The sequence below is a fragment of the Sapajus apella genome, unplaced genomic scaffold, assembly GCF_009761245.1.
Source record: "Sapajus apella isolate SASKATOON/1434 unplaced genomic scaffold, GSC_monkey_1.0 scaffold33, whole genome shotgun sequence".
Classification (NCBI taxonomy): domain Eukaryota; kingdom Metazoa; phylum Chordata; class Mammalia; order Primates; family Cebidae; genus Sapajus; species Sapajus apella.
This window is the reverse complement of record NW_022436973.1, coordinates 3406328-3424035: the sequence shown is the minus strand read 5'-3', so window position 1 is coordinate 3424035 and position 17708 is coordinate 3406328. Positions and strand designations below refer to the sequence as shown.

The window sequence follows — 17708 nt, the reverse complement described above, 5'->3', positions numbered from 1 at the left end:
AGAGAGAGAGGGAGAGGGGGAAGGGAGAAAAGGAGAGAGAGAGGGAGGGGGAAGGGAGAAAAGGAGAGAGATAGAGAGAGAGAGAGAGAGAGAGAGAGGCTGATATAGTATTTGGGTTATTTGGAGGAGTTGCAAAAATTGTAAAAAAATAGTGCCATGCCTGCCCTTCTGGGCATGACCACCATTTATCAAATGACTATTACATTACCCTGCAGGCACTGTGCCAACTGCTCTATACGTGGCATTTCATGGACAACTCTCAAGTAGGTGAGGGGATTGAGGAGCCAAGAGCCTAACACAAGTTACTCAGCAAGAAGTAGAGGGAAGTTTCTAATCAAGTTCTATAGTTCTGTTCTCTCTGCTCCAAAACGCTTTCTCCTTCCTCTACTTTGGTCTCTCTCCAAAACACCTCAAAGTCTCATTCTGCCTCATGAAATCACAGATGATAGCTCTACAAGGAACTTATATGATCCCTGCAGCCCAATACTCCCATTTTACAGATGGAAGGTCTGGGAAGTAATGTGAGATGCACACTAAGGCCCTCAGCTGGGCAAGGAACTGGGTCTACTCACTTCACTTCCACTTAACAGTCTTCTAGATGCTTCCCGGATCTCAGAGGAAGAGTCAAGACCATAACTGAGGGACACTTGCAACGCCTACCTGTGTTTTTCAGGTCACCCTCCTACTACAGCGTGCACAGATGAAGCCGTCAGCTTTAGGAACACTGCAGTCAAACATTTTCTACGCTTCTTCTTTTTTTTTTTTTTTTAACCATCTTCTTTAATACTATACTCCTTTAGAGAGAAATACCACTTTCTAATACTTTTTAAATATTGTTATTTTTATGAAGTACTAGATAAATGTTGAAAGTATGCAAAACAAACACATAACAACAAAAACAGCCAAAGAAACCATTTGGCTTGCTTCCACTGCTGTGGTCTTCTTGCCTTTAAGCTTGTGTTCTCCCTAACTTGTTAAACTCAAGAGAATTTTCTGTCAACTTTAAAAGTTTTCTGACAAGTATTCTGAATATGTTTACTGGGGAAGAATTTAAATAAAAATCATTGTTCAGATGTCACTCATATCAATCACTCTCTGCAACAGCTGTACAGTAGAAATAATTGCAATCTCATGCCCTGTACTTGAAGGATGTGAGGAAAAAAGAAAAACAAAATGGATTTACTTTAACAAGACTCTGCAAGGGTCCAGCATTTCCAAAGACTATCTTCTGCCCATCCATTTTTCCAGAAATATCAATGACTATTCCTCTAACAATGTTTTCCATTACATAATGCCCACATTTCTCGTAATCATCCCCTCCTTTTATTACCATGAGCATAACCCACGCAATCCCACACTCCACTCATTTTTACCACCTCTATTCATGCACCAGATACCCAACCTGGCAGAAGGATCAGAAGGAAGGTTGGCAAGATAGTAAAATCAACAAAGTGTGGACGTGAACTACATCAATGCCAGTGAGTAATGTGTGGCTGACTTGCTTTGACCATGTGAAATTTACTAGTGCCTATATGGGTAGGTGTTCCCGGTAACATCTACCCACACAGACTTTGCCCACATAAATGTCAGGTCTGCAAGAAAAAAAATCAACAAAGGGTAAAAAGAAAATAACTAAGTGGAAGATGAATTTCATGGGACTCCAACTGTGAGTCTTCGTCCCAGATTGAGAAAGCTGACATTTAACCTTCTAGGAGAATGCACTCAAAATCTTTGTTCATTTTTGGGCACTGTCACCTACTAAGAACTGTAGAACTTACAGATGTAAAAGCTGTCTTCTCTTTCCACTAAGCCATTTTCTTGGTAGGCATTTTGCCAACCTGGGAAAGAAAAGCTAACCTCTTTTCACTGTCATCTCCAGCTCCCCCATGTACCCAGGGGGTTCCGGAACACCAAGAAGCTCAAAACCCTTGTCCTTGTTCAGCTGCACTCTCCCTACTAGTGGAAAAGTGCTCTGTGGTACTTGAGTAGGAATTTGGAAGAGTTAACATTAGACTTTGCATCGGGGACCGTTTTTATATTTTATGACACTGGCTGCAAGGTGATTTCAATAATCTAAACCTATTGCTTCTCTAACAGGAACAAGTACCAGCTAGAGATTTTTCACATACCTGTCTAAATATAGTTTCACAATACGTCTTTTTAAGAATGTAGAAATGGCTCAGAGAACTTACTAAGGCTTATATAAAGTTTTTAATCGTCCACTTTTTGATGTTTACTGTAGACACAAAATTACCCCACTCATACCTCTCTAAGGAAAGGCTTGCTGTCTAGCTGTAGAAAGTGCAGTCAGTGGAGGTGGAGGGTGTCCAGTTGTTTGCTTCTTCAGAGCCTGCCTCAGCTGCAGCAAGCCACCTTGCCCAAGGTCCCTTTTCTTGCCAAGCGAGCTACATGCAGTGACTAAGCAAGGATGAAAAATAAAGGCTTGACCATTTGAATCACAGTGCTATACTCTCATGGCTGGTACTCACTCCAGAGCTCTCTGCTGGATTAGCTGTGGCTTTCTCACTTCTCTATGGTAGTTAGACTTCTCCCTCTGTTTAACCTTTTTTCTTTTGTAAGTGTTGATCTCTAATAAACATTTTGCATCTCACCCTTTATCTTGATGTCTGCTTCTGGATGCAAACTGCTGGTACCAACACAACCATTTTATTCTTTTTCTTTATTCAGATAAAGCCCAGAATCCATAACTCAGCTTGGCCCTAGCAAGGAACATATAAATAGTATGCGGGTGAATTATTATTGCATCCAGCTTCAGCTGGTACTGCTCAGACCTCAGTGTTCTGGATCTCTGGGCACAGGCTTCTACCCGACAGAACACATGTCTGCTTTCACTCCCAGGTTTTTCTCCCAGGTTTTCAGTGACTCCGTGCTACTGAATTCCCAGATTCTAAACTCTGATTTTCTCCTAAATGAGTCCCTAACATCTACTCAATATGATATTTATAATGCTCATTATCTTTTTTCAGGGGTCCCAGAATCAAATGTCTGCTGGGGATTGTCCAATAAAATTAATTATCAAAGCCTTTTAGGTACAAGGCAAGAGACTAACCTGCTTATTTTGCAGCTGAGCATAACACCTCACTACCTCTCCATACACATGGAGTGATGGACATAGCCTTGAGTGATCTAACCTTTGCCCATCTCTCATACATTCCCCCTCCCCTCATTCAATCCTCTGCAGCCACAGTGATCTAACTGCTTCTCAAATAAGCCAAGCACTTTCCAGTTTCAGTGCCTGTGTGTTTGCTGTTCTTTTTTTCTGTACTTACCCTCTGACTATTTTTCATCCAGCAGATATTATCTTAAATATCATCCCTCTGAGAGCATTTTCCAACCACCCTATGTAAAACAGGCCACATACTTCCATACCCTGCTATTTTTTATGACATGTCTATTACTTTCTTTCATCAGACTTCTTCTAATTCATGATTAATGAATGTGTTTGTTTACTTAATTTCTGTCTCCTCCACTAGACTATCAGTTCCAGAAGGGCAGATAGCGTTTTCCTTATGCAACATACATTCCTAGGGCCTAGCACAGTGTCTTGTCCATAATTTTTGAGTCAATGAATTTCTTTCTGCTCAAACTCTCTTCTGTAGGCTTCCCATCAAACTTCATGGTTGCACCACCATGTCCAATTCACTCTCCCAGGGAATGCAATTCCATCTTCTTCAAACTGTTATATTCTGGCCCAGCATGGTGGATCATGCCTGTAATCCCAGCACTTTGGGAGGCCAAGGCAGGTGGATCACGTGAGGTTAGGAGTTCAAGAACAGCCTGGCCTATATGGTGAAACCCTATCTCTGCTAAAAATACAAAAATGAGCTGGTGTGATGGCTTGTGCCTGTAGTCCCAGCTACTCAGGAGGCTGAGGCAGGAGAATCACTGAACCTGGGACGTGGAGGTGAGCTGAGATTGCACCAATGCACTCCACCTGGGCTACAGAGTGAAAAAAAAAAGTTATATTTACCCCATTTTCTCCATCTTTTATGCTACCACCTTAATCCAAACACTCATCATTCCACACTTACACAACTACTACACTCTTCTCATGGGTTTCCCTGGCTCTACTTTCTTCCTCTCTATCCTCTGTACCCTGTCAGAGTGACCTTTCCAATATGCAAATCATTCCCAGTCTTAAAACCCTTCAATGGCTCCCTGTTGCCTGCAGAATAAAGTTCAAACTTCTTAGCATGACATGTGAGATACTCTGAGACCTTACCCTGTCTTCCCCTCTGGTTTGATTTCTCCATCTTCTCCAGCAGCCCCCACTGCATAGCCTCTGAACATTTTCCCCTGCCTCTCATCATCCTGTCCATTCTACCTTCTAAATACCTCCCCTCAATTTATTCACTGACCTGCATCTCTACAGCTACCAATCTCATTCATCCTGGCCCGAGCAACCACACATCCTTCTTTCTAATTGCACACTGCTCTGTCCAATCCATTTTCTAAACAGCAGTGAGTGATCTTTTAATCATGGAAATACTTGCCTCCTCTTCTCCTTGCCTAAAATCTCTCCGTGGATAGAGGTTGAGAGTTCTACAAGATCTAGCCTGTAGGGATTTCTTTAATTTCTCCCCACACCACTCCCTGCATTCAGACCCACTGTCAAGATCTTTCTTATCCCAGAGTCTGTGTTCCTACTTCCCCATCTGCCTAAAATATCTGGGGACACCTTCTCCCTATGGCTTACCCCCTCTTTCATTTCACAGCTCAATATTCTTTCCTAGGCAAGGCCAAGATTCCCTGAATGATGTCTCATAGCTCACTGCATTTTTCTTCAAAGACTTTATCTACCCATAGAAGTATAGTATACGGAGAAAGAGCAAGTTCTCAGAGAGGATACAGTGAATTCTGGATCATGAGTTCGAGGAAAGAATGGTAGGACTGTCACTGCCTGCAGTATTCTAGAGGCTGGTCTTTGGGCTGTGATCACTCTACATTCTGAAGGAGGTACTGCTGGGATTTTAAAACCTTTTTTTTCCATAATTTTCAGGGGTTTGGTATATCAGAAGGAGGCTGTAGCATATGCTCAACTTAAAGTCTGGAAAGAAATCATGGGATTTTTGCTTGTTTATTACTGTTTTTTAATTTTTGATGTAACCTTCATCTTTCTTTTTAACCTGTTAAACAAACGAATTACTCATCAACTCTCCTAACCTTCCTAAACTACATATGCAATTATTCATTCATTCATTCATTCATTTGCTCAGCAAACACTCATTAGATGCTACATTCTTTCCTACTTGTTGGAAAGGGGTCAGACGCATGAAGTAGAGTGTGGTGTTAAGACCCTTTGTGGAAGAAAAAACTACATTTGCATCCTCGGTTTTAGAAAGATCTTGAAGCAAAAGAAGGTCAAAATGAAATTTCCAGTCCAGAGTAACAGATAACCAGTAAGAGTCCCACTTGAAGCGGATGGTTGGACAGGGACCAAAGGTGCAGGTCCCAGGGGCAGAGTTATTCAGCTGGGGAGAGCCTCTTGGAGCTTTTTCAGCCATGCCAGTTAATTAAAAAGTGTCTCCCTTAGGGTTTGGCAGTTTCCTATAGAGAAAAGCAAGAGATCAAGGCCCACCAGATAGTGGCATTTGCTTCCGGGTGAGTATTGTATTCCAAGCCAGATTAAAGTCAATAGCCAAGGATATTGGGACTAGGCCATTGCTAAAGGAAAATATGGGAAAGGATTAGGTAAGGTGTTAGGACCCTTGCAAAGGTCTAGCTATGACAAAGGACTAGTGTACTAGACAGCAACGTGGGGCAGATTCCCTGTGCACTTAACCAGCAGGACTTTAATCTACCAGCAATGACTAAGACTCACCCCATACTGGACTGATTATCATCTATGAATCCTGAGCTCCAAATAGCAAACTGAGACTGTGAATGAGACACTTGGCTTTGAGCCGAATGGGCTCCAGCTGTGGCAAAGTGAGGCTGCGAAGTTGACACTGTCTATATCCTACTGTCCCCTGGCTTTCTCGTCTTCCTGCATAACCCCTGGGGGGAACCATCATCCCTGTGAATCATGGGGCTACTGCCTCCATTTGTTAAGGCCTTCATTCTGTCCTTTTTAAATATCACTATTAATACCCCCTCGTGACACTGTCTTGGTCCTTTACCCTTTTATCCAGATATTATGAAAATCTAGTGTCAAAAATGGAATTCTCTAAAGATCTCGTAAAAGTCAGCTCTGAGGCCCTGTTACAGAGAAGCACCTCCCTGTGACTAGGAGCCACTTCCTGAGTCGTGATTTCTGCATCCCACAGCTTTGCTTTGCAACCCCATGATAGAAAAGCCTAGAGCTCATTCGCCTCCCACCCTCTCACTGCATCCTTCCTGAGCTTGAAACCATTCTTAAAAGAACTGCACTATGTTTTTTTAACCTTCTATATGCTTCACACTTACTCGTTTTGTATTTTTATACATAAAATCCTCCCACTCTCTCTCCATCCCAACCTCACTACCTCCCTCCACGATACACTTTTTTTTACAGACATTTTCAGAACATCAGGGATGTATGTTGCCCTGGGATGCCAACGAATGGTCCCTTTAAGACTCAGTGAGACACTTCGGTGTGTGGCTCAGAGTGTTCTGAAAGAGCAGTTTTAATTCAGCAGTTTTGATGTGGAAGCAAAAATATATACAAGGGTGTTATACTGCTAGGTAATGTGTTGTCGTGCCATGAATTTAATCCATAGCAGTCAGGCACACAAAAGCATTGCATTTATTATTTTTCCTTTCTTTAACCTCTTTTTTTTTAAAAAGAAAAAAAACAACTTTTATTTTAGGTGTAGGGGTACATGTGCAGGTTTTTTACATAGGTAAACTCATGTTACAGGGGTTTGGTGTACTGATTATTTTTCCACCAAGGTACTAAGCGTAGCACCCAATAATTATTTTTTCTGCTCCTCTCCCTGCTCCCACCCTCCAAATTAAATCTGATTCTAATATAGTTTAGAGAAAAATCAGTCTATATTATATTCAGTGATCCTTACATCTCCCCAAAGTCACAAAGTAAAAATAATTATTGTTATTTTAGTTATCTTATTAGTCAGTTAAACATAGTTAACACACAGCACTTACTGTGGTTCAAACACCATCTAAGTGTTTCATCTTTACAAACTTACTTTTCATCTCAACCACCCTAGGAGTTACTATTATTTTTACCCATTTTATAGATGAAGATGTTGAGGCAGAAAGATCTTTAGTCCAAGCTCACAGAGCGCACACGGAAGCTGGCATTTGAACACAGAGGGCTTGTTCTAGAATCTCTGCTCTTAATAACCATGGAAATAACAATCCTAGCATTCAGAGGTCACCTAGCAAAAGGGAGGAGGGCCTTGTCCTTATCCTATGTGTCTGCCATAGTTAACCTTAGTCTCCTGATCCATGAGGTGGATGTTGTGCCTGAATGCTCTTATGGCCTGTGGCCCCTCATGGCTCCTCCCTCTGATCACAGGCTCAGCACAGGGGTTTGGCTCACTTCTCTCAAGATTGTGGGTATCCAGGTTTCCTTGCATCCCATAGAAATCCTCCAGGGCACCATGAGCAGTTAGGGTATGGATCTCCAACTCTCATAAAAACCCCCATTACCAACCTTGCCCTAATTCACATACCGGTCTTTAAACTGAAGATTCAGTTCCTCCCATCCTCAACTCTAAGCACCAGTCTCCAGATTCCTTCTCTTTGAGACAATCCAAAACAATCTCCATATGTAACCTGAAGCACAAACTCTGTTTATTTCCTGGAGAGAGCCTCTTAGAGCCATTTCAGTCGCCAGTGATTTAAAAAGCATCTCCTTTAGGACTTGGCAGGTTCCTTTAGAGAAAAGCGTAAGATCAAGGCCCACTAGACAGTGGTCTACTAGATAGTGTGAATTTGGGGAGTGAAGAGTAATGAGCTCTCTGTTTCCTAGAGTGGGATGGAGAAAATACCTGATTTATTCAGCCATGGTGAATGCACAGTACTTTTCCTTATCTTTAACACTGATACGCTTGGAACAGCATACCCCTGACCCCGTCACTGAGCCCTTCCTCTGCCTCTCACCTTTTTATCCCATGCCCATCTTGTCCTCACTGAGCCTCCAATTACCCCCACTGCCCCCTTCTTCCTCAGCTCTTCCCCAACCCTGACCTGCACCCTGTACATTTGGGAGAACTGCAAACATAGCTCCTGCCTTTAGAAAACTGAAATAAAAGAAAAGGATCAAACAATATTTATTCTGCTTTTTCGATAAAAATTTTTATTTCATGTAACCAAGTAGTTGAGGATAAGAAATATCCCTTTAGAGAAGTGTTATAGATTATAAAAGAAAGCAGGATGAGAAAATATCACCACTTTTGCAAACCCTAATGAACTAATCCATCTAAACAATGATCAGAAATGGCTGCCAAAACCACCAAAAAGAGAAAAGGAGATACGAGCAGGCATTTCCTGCTTCCTGATCAAACCAAAACAAACCAAACAAAACCAAACCAAAACAAACCAAAACAGCACACAAAAAGCCTGAACCTTACAAGGGTCTAAATCTATGCTACTCAATGCAGAAGACCCCAGCCGCATGTGGCTATTGGTCACTTGAAATGTGGTTAATCCTGAGATGTGCTATAAGTGTAAAATCATGCTGGATTTCTAAGATTTCATACAAAAAAAAAACCTCGATGATTATCATGATTGCATGTTAAAATGCTCACACTTTGGATATATTGAGTTAAATACATTCTATCACTTGGAAAATTGCATCTCTAAACCTTATCTCATGCCTCCCTTCTGGCTGATCCTGAAGCCTAAGCCTAATTCTGTTTCAGAAGCATGAGTAAGGACCAAAGTAAGAAATAGTATTACCTAGGATTTGGATAAAACTTGGCAGCAAGGTAAAGTTCAACATCAGGATTGGGTTTGATTTTTTTTTAAGTTAATAATGTATCAGGTTATTACAAAATGTCCATGCTTCAGAATGGGGATAGGCAAATACTATGTGTTCGTAGGCCTTGTGATGGGCGGGAAGAAGTGGAGACAAAAGGAGGAATCGTCAAGAAAAGTCCCCGGCAACATGGAAAGGCCAATAGGAATGGTTTGAACTAACCAGGCATGGTGGCTCACACCTGTAATCCCAGCAATTTGGGAGGCTAAGGCAGGTGGATCACTTGAGGTCTGGAGTTTGAGAACAGCCTGGCTAATATGGTGAAATCCTGTCTCTACTGAAAATACAAAAAAACAATTAGTCTGGTATGGTGGCAGGCACCTGTTATCCCAGCTACTCAGGAGTCTAAGGCAATGCTCGAACCTGGGAGGCAGAGGTTGCAGAGAGCTGAGATCATGCCACTGTACTCCAGCCTGGGTGATAGAGGAAGACTCTGCCTCAGAAAAAAAAAAAAAAAAAAAAAAAAAAAGGAATGATTTAGACTGTTTGGCCTGCACTGGCATCTGGGCATCTGGTCTTACTGGTAGCCCCAACTAACTTTGGCCTTGATTTTATCTTCCTACCTCCACAGCTGTGTTCTGTACCTCTGTCTCATCCTCACCCCTGCAATAGGGAATGTTGCTTGGATATTTGTTCCAAGACAATTGCAAAATTCACAGGGGCCTATAGAGAATTATTGCTTGGTTTGAACATCACATAGCTAAGCTCAGTAGTGGGGTGCAGCTCTCTAGGCTTCGACTTTCAGCAGGGAGAGCGTGATGAGTGTGCTGCAGTGTCACATAGCCTGGCTCTGGATTTCTGCTCCATCCCTTACCAGCTTTTCTCAATCAAGTCCCACATCAGCTTGCCCAGACTTGTGCAGAGGGTAAATGACAATGACACCTACATAGTGCCTCCTGTAGTCCCTGGCTCAGAGGTGGTTTTATGATGATGCTCATGAAACTTAAGCTTCCCGGACCCTCATGGTACAGTGACTCCTTCCTAGTACCCTTGGGAAGAATTTTTAGCAAATTTTATTAATAATATAGTGTCTTTCTCAGAGGGCTTTTAAAATGTGCTTAAGCTCAAGTCCCCCACACACAAAAAATAGATCTGCCACTACTTAGGCTCGTTTGAGTTCTTAATAAATGTATCTGTCGATTCTGTCCTTGCTCATTACTTGCCCTTTTATCTTTCCATATTACTCTTTAGTGCACTTCTGTAGGTTCAAACTATACCTACGATTCCCATATTCTATCTTTCCTAGGTCCTGTTTATGTAAGTGATAGGCAGAATAATGGACTCTCAAAGATATCTATACCTTAATTCCCAGAAACTGAATATGCCACCTTATATGACAAACGAGACACTGTAGATATGATTAAGAATCCCGAGATGGGGTGGATTATTGTGGCTTATTCAGGTGGGCCCAATCTAATCACAAAACCCTAAAAACAGAATTTTCTTGGCTGCCTTTAAAGAGAAATACACTGTTGTTGGCTTCAAAGATTGAGGAAGTGACCACAAGCCAAGGAATGTAGGCAGTCTCAAGTAGCTGGAAAAGCAAGGAAAAAGGTTCTCCCGGAGAGCCCGGAGAAGGAATGTAGCCCTGATAACAACTTTATTTCAGCTCATTAGAACCCAGGCCAGACTTCTGACCTTCAGAACTGTAAGCTAATTTACATGTGTTGTTTTACACCACTACATTCCTGGCAATTTGTTGCAGCAGTGTAAGAGACAAATACAGCATGAAGATCTGTTTTTCTCTTTTCACTTTACTCTTTCTGTTGCTTGTTCATTGATCTGCTTGGTGGTGTCTCATTTTATTATCTTACCTCCTAGTATTTGTCTCTTTTCTCTGTAAGTCATGCATAAAAACAACAAACAGGTCTTTCTTGCCAGCACTACCCCTTTCATGTAATTTGTAAGAGTCCTTCTCTGAAAGGGATTTGCTTAAAGTTCAATTTAATTAGATTTAGCACCCTGATATATTTAAAATCTCTTACTGTGAGGCAGCCCTTGTTTAGGGGAATACACCCTGAAGTCAATGAGAAGCTCAAGGTGTTAGTCTCCAATTTTCCATTTTATACCCGTGTGACCTTTGGCAACTTAACTAACCTCTCTGAGCAGAACTTAACTTTCCTAGAATAAAAGATTTCACAGTATATTTATTTCCATTCCATTTATTGTGTTTTTGAAAGATGTTCATCTACCCAATGCAAGTGGACACTTTACAAGACCCTGAATTGAAAGTCCTGTTTGTGTTTTCCTCCCTTGTTTAGAGCTGGTTTTATGACTCCGTCTTAAATGTGCATGTAAGGCTCGTGAAGATGATAACGGTGAGTGATGGGGGTCTCTGCCTTTTAAGCATGTTTTCCTAGAAACTCCGAGTAAGATCTAATTAAAGTTTGACACCTCGCAGTGGTGGTGACCTGAGGGTTGCATAACTATACCTGTGTCACCAAGTAGTTGCAAAAATTAAACGAGACTCATGGAAATTATAGGGCCTGCACATAGAAGGTGAAATCACAAGTCAGAGAGTAAGCATGTCACACTTTTTTTTTTTCAGCAACTTGAGTGTATTTGAATATTTACAAAATCATCCCTTTGCTTTTGCATTGGCAAACTGCATTATCTGAATCCGCTTGGTGGATACTCTAAATAAGAGTCTATATGCAAAAGCACTTTGGGAAGGTAACAAATGCTAGATGTTACTGTAAATTCACTTTTTTAATTATATATTCGTTTTGTAAATCTTTCATTCCCAGAATAGAGGCACCCTATTAGTAGAGCATGAAATAAAATGATATGACATGCTGAGGAGATAAATGTTTATTTGTGTTGATCAGTTTCTCCCCCCATGATATCTGAAGCTCGCTCCTGAGATGCCAGGGAAGCTTTACGGAAAAGTTGAATCAAACTTGCTTCCCTTTTTTATCTTTCTAAATGAAATGGAGATGAACAACAGTGAAGTGTTTTATTATTTTTTTCATTGACATGTCAGGGACTTGAAGAGTTAATGGTGAGCAGTTGTAAATATTGACATCCAGCAGGCCAGGAATCCAACCCCAGACCTATCTCTTGAAAGAAAATGGAAGCGTTGACTAACAACATTAGAGCTAAACTTTCTTTAATATAAAATGAGAATAATAACCAAAGATCTTCAAATGATGTTGTAAGAGTGAAATGAATAATTTCTGTTAAAAAAGGTAGTGTGGTTTCTGCATAGGGGTGTTCCATGGATATTACTTTCTTCTTTCTTTAAACCTCTCTAGTCAGACTATTCCAACCAATATATTATTTGCCAAGCATTACGTAGACAGGGATGAAGAGACTGCAGTTCCTCCAACCAGGGACAATACAAGCTGAATGTCTAATGAAAGAAAAAAATGAGTAAGCCAACAATTACGGTCTGGTTATATGAACGTTTGATTTGAGATTTCCTTCGTTATATCCACCAGGAGATTGTTTTCTAGGGAGAGGGCTTGGGGATATCAGCAGATGAGAGACCAGGGAATCTGATCCCCCTACAACAAACTGCAGGGTCATCAGAGATACAATCTCTACACAGAGTTTTCTCTGATTTTAGCATCACGATCCTTTTCGCAAATTCAGAATCACCTGGAGAAAAGAAAAGAAGGTATTGCCCTCAAAACTGACACCATTCCCTTAATTAGTTCATCAGATTTTGTTGTACATTTGCTTCTCTGAAGGAGTTGTATTATAAATGCACTTCTCTGGGCCCCAAAGCGAAAGATCAGCTTCGATAGTTCATGATGGTATTCTGGTACCTGTATTTTAAACATCCTCCCCAGGTGGTAGTAAGGCGCAAGAAAGTTCAAAAAGCTCTGTCTTGAGTTCTGCAATATAGATGTTTCAGATTCTTTCATAACCTGCACAGACAGTGAAATAAGTATGTGCCTCCTTCCAGCCATTTGTGAAAAAGCACCTTTGCCTTTGTCGAGCAGCACTTGGAATATCTTTGCTGAGTAGCCCTGTGTTTCTGCTCTTGGCTATGGAGATTACTCAACTGCACTCACAGTTCTCCAGGTTTACACAGTTTCTCCAACTGTGTTGAAGTTTCTGCAAGTACCATGCGATGCTACACGGAGATGTGTAAATTTCCCTGCAAACTCATACAACCAGATATGTGCGGTTCTCATTACATGTGGGTGAGGTTCTCCACCATCTGAATAGGCCCCCAACTGGCCTGTCTCTTCCTCATCTGGACTTTCTCCCACTTGGATTCAGGAAATCATGCAAAGGGTTTCCTTTTATCCTTGCTTTATTGCCTGCACCTGCATTTCCCTGCCTGGTGTGTGCCCCTTGTGAAAACAGCTATAGTTCTCACTAATTTTCTCCAGGAAATGAAAGATAACCCACTGCCTTGCCCTGCCTCAATTGCACACCAATTCACCTCTGAATTTCTCTGAGGATGCTGTTTTCAGATTGGTGTGTGCAAAAGTAGAAAGGGAAGCTCTGAAAGGGAGGGGAACCCCCTCCCCATTGTTCTCTAGCTATTTGGGTTGGTGGCAATGCACAACAAGAGGAAAACGAAAGTCCTGGCTGGGTCTGAGATGCCTCTGTTCACTGGTTTAAGGAGAAAACAGCACTTACCCACCCTGCCACTGAACTGGGAGGGAGAGGGGGTAGTTAAGTCATTGGTCTGGAAAAGGAGTTCACAGGCTATTAACCCGGCAACAGTTGGACAGCACTGCTCCACCCAGCAGCTGAAGTGTCAGAGCTACGTTAAGACCCGCAGTGCTTTCCACCGGCTGAAGTAGATAGTATTCCAACCAGAACAGGGGACAACTCAAGCTTAGAAACAATAACAGCTAAAAACAATGAATTGAAACCAGAATGAATAAGACATCCTCAACAGATTGAGATCGAATGTTGGAGCCTCAATGCCCCTGCCCTGCTGAGGACTCCTGGCTCCTCAATGAAGCAGGCAGAGCTGAGCTTTCTCAGGGGTCTGAGAGTTTGCACAGACAGAAATGAGGACAGAGAGGAAAGCAATCATCACCCTTAGGAGTGACCTACAAATAGCGTGCCAGGCTAAGGACAGGACAGGCTCTTCTGTTTAGCATCTAGAGTCCATAGGAACAGTATAAAGTTTAAATCATGGAAGCATTTGTTTTTATAGACAAAGCCTTTTGCTTTCATCCCAGGATTTCAAAGCCCCTCACAGCCATTAATTAGTTGTAAGCAATTCAGTCCTGTCAACATTTCACACCTAATCAAGGGCTGATAGATGTCACCCCAAGGGATCTAATCAATAATTCCTCCGCACCCTCTCCTTTTCTATACCCTTCTCCCAGGTCATTTATTTTTTTCTAACTTCAAGATCCCCTCCCCCTTCTTTTTTTCGCTTACGGTGTCTGACTCCCTTTCCCTTTTTTTACCCTTCCTTTTCTGTCTCCTCTCCCAAGGTTTCTTTTTTTGCCTTCTTATTTTCTCTAGATGGAATTGGGAGAATTTGCAAACCAAGGGGCTTGAGACCAAGATACAGAAGTCTATGAGTCCCAGGCTTTCACAGGGAAAGCCCCAAATGAAGATGGGTTCCTGGTCATGAATTTCTATTTCTCATGGGACATGCTTATCTGTGATCAATTTGTCTGTGAATCCTACTCCCTGGGCAAACAAACCACTGCCAGTGTACTGGCTTCAGTAAAGCTGTTCAGGGCCCTGATTTCCAAGGAAAGTAAAAAATCCAGCTCTGTGTTTTCAACACGCTCAACCCCTCCTCATGCCCTCAATAAAGACAAAACCCCACTCCATCGGAATAAATCACTTAGAACACGAATGATAAACTTGCTGCACAGGTCTACCACTTTCATCTCCATGCCCATGCAGGCATCCTTGACGGAGCATAGCACTTTCCCCTCCATCCCACCTCCACCTCAGTGCCACCGCTATCTCAGACCCAGAATTCCACTCAAAAGGAAATGTGAAACCTCCTTGCCGATTCTGATGCAGGGCCTGTCCTACCTTGCTACTTACCACATTCACAGGCCATCCTTCTTATTTTGTTTTTAGATTTTAAACTTTATTATTTTTGCTTTTTTACTATACGTAATATATTTAATACAATGTTTAATGTAAAATAATAATACTGTATACTAATATTTTGTTATAAAGCATAATCATAAAACTAATAGCTATTAACTTAATAACCTAAAATAAGAACTAGATTATGACTAATAATTTGCATTTATTGAAAGGTTTATTCTCACCCACACCACTGACTTCCATCCATGAATTAACACCTCTCCTGAATTTTCTGTTTATCAATATGCTGTATATCATACATATATATATACACACATATATATATATCATACCCATGCTTCATATCATACATATATATATGTATATATATATATATAAAATATGTATACACCACAGGTAGGCACATAGGTATACCAGAGGTATCCCATAGGTATGCAAGCATATGTATATGCAATTGTAGCACATATGTACACATGTACCTGTGCATATAATTTTACCACATAAGTATATATTCTCAAACAATATATATTTTAGTTTTGCTTTATTTCTGAACTTTCAGAAGTAATACACATTATCTCGCATATAGCAATGGTGTATATGTTTTCACTGATATAAAGTATTACATTACATAAATGCAACCCAATTTTGTTCCAGGTATTATTCATATTATTAGGCATTTCCAGTCAGATTATGAAAATTTTCAAATGTTTTCATGGTTCAAACATACAAGGTGATTCCTAACATGTATATTTTAGAGTAGAACTGTTACGTTATAGAATTTGTGAATGCTCAAATTTGCCAGATAATGTGAATTCATTTACCAGAATAATTGTATATTTACACTCACTTCAACAATTTTAGGGGATTTCCTATCAGTGCCTTTCTCTCAAATGCTTTATATTTTTATACATTCTCCACCTCACCCCAATCAAGAGGACGTAAAATTGCATCTCCTTGTGGTATTTCCTTGCATTTCCCAGATTAATGATTAGATTGGGCACATTTTTATTGATTTATGGACCATTTATGTTTCTGTGGTCAAATGCCTGTTCATGAGCTTTTTCTTTCCCCCTTCTCTGTCAGAATTGTTGTCTTCTTCTTATTAATTCATGAGTTGAGATTTGTTCATTTGTTTGTTTAACATATCCTGGATTTTAACTTTTTGTTAGATAGCAAATCTTGAAGATTGTGTCTTTTATTTTCACTTTATTTATGATTCCTGTTAATGAAAGTTCCTGATTGCATCACCTTTTTACTAATGTGTATGGTTCTTTTAGAATATAAGTATTAATCTCATGTTATAGATAAAATATCTCCAAGTTGTGACATATTTTCTTATGTCTGTTGATAAATAGAATTTTTTTCTTACTGTTCTATTTTTGTTTAAGAAATTATTTTCTATACAATGGTAAAGTAAAGCAAAGATGTTGTTACTTCTGGAAGGAAGAACATAATAATCGTCAGTGTTGAGCTCTTCAGCCTTGTTTTTCTGCTGCATGGAGAAACCTGAAGGCTTATGTGGAGATGCTAGTGTCAAAAAAAAGTTCAATCTTCCATCAGCCTGTGATCCTGAGTGACATCTATAAAGAATAGAATCCATTCCACTTCCTACCAACTCAGGTTGAACGTATAGTCTGAGTAAGACTTTCTTATTTTATGCCACTAAGAAGTCAGGGTTGTTTCCTAAGCAAAAACCATCCTATCCTGACTGGTATAATAATTGTCTCAGCACACTTATTGAATTACTCTCCTCTCTTTTTCAAGGGTATGGGATAATTCCTTTCTCGCAAATCAACTTTCTATATCTGTGTGGCTCTATTTCTGGAATCTTGTTTTGTTCGTCCAGCCAAATTGTCTGTCCCTGAACAAATATTATACTAGCTTAATTACTAAGGTTTCGTATTTGAAAAAGCAAACCCTCCTATTTTATTCTTCTTCAAGAATTTGCCTTGCTTTGACCCTTTGCTCTTCAAAATAAATCTCATAGCTTGCCAAATTCCATGACAAACCCCATTAGATTTAATGAGAAAATTTATAGATTTACTTTGAGTAAAATTGATATTTCTGATACTGGCTCTTCCAATCTAGAAACATAGTATGATTCTCTATCTTGTTTATGTTTAGTTATTTCAATAAACTCCTATAATTTCCCAGAAGCAGTATACACCTTTGTTGTAGTTATTTCTATATGACATATTTTGAGTTGATTTATAATTTTAATTGTGAATGACAGTTTTAAAAATTACATATTCAAATGGTTTGTTGTTGGTGTATAGAGAAGCAAACAATTTTTATTTTTTATTTTAGATGCAACTAGCTTTTTTCAACTCTCTTATTGGTTCTAATAATTTGTGGATTCTTTTGATTTTCCAAGTAAACAATGATATCATCTGCAGGTGATGCTGGCTTGGTACCTTCCTTTTGAGTTTTTATGTCTTAATTTCTCTTCCTTATCTTACTGCCCTGGCTAGGACCCTGGAGCCATGTTGAATACAAGTGATGACATTGAACTTCTTATTTTTTCCTGGTCCAAAGAAATGATTGTCATACTTAACCATTAAGAAAGTTGCTTCAACTAACAAAAGAAAACTCAAGGCTGAAAGTAGAACAATTCTGTTTTTTGTCTATAATAAAGTAATGAATAAAGGCATTGGACATCTGTGACCTTTAACATCACAAAAAAGCGGGAACAGACATTATGTGACTCCCAGTTTAAATATATATATACACACACACACACACACACACACACACACACACACACACACACACA

General features: G+C 40.2%; 1 long non-coding RNA gene across 1 annotated transcript in view; it reads left to right on the top strand.

Moving 5' to 3' along the window:
- The first annotated feature begins 17101 nt into the window (after window positions 1-17101).
- Window positions 17102-17708, top strand: part of LOC116562629 — an 8094-nt gene continuing 7487 nt past the window's right edge. The window contains exon 1 of the long non-coding RNA XR_004274044.1: window positions 17102-17112. This is a non-coding gene — a long non-coding RNA (uncharacterized LOC116562629). The remainder of the gene's footprint in view (window positions 17113-17708) is intronic.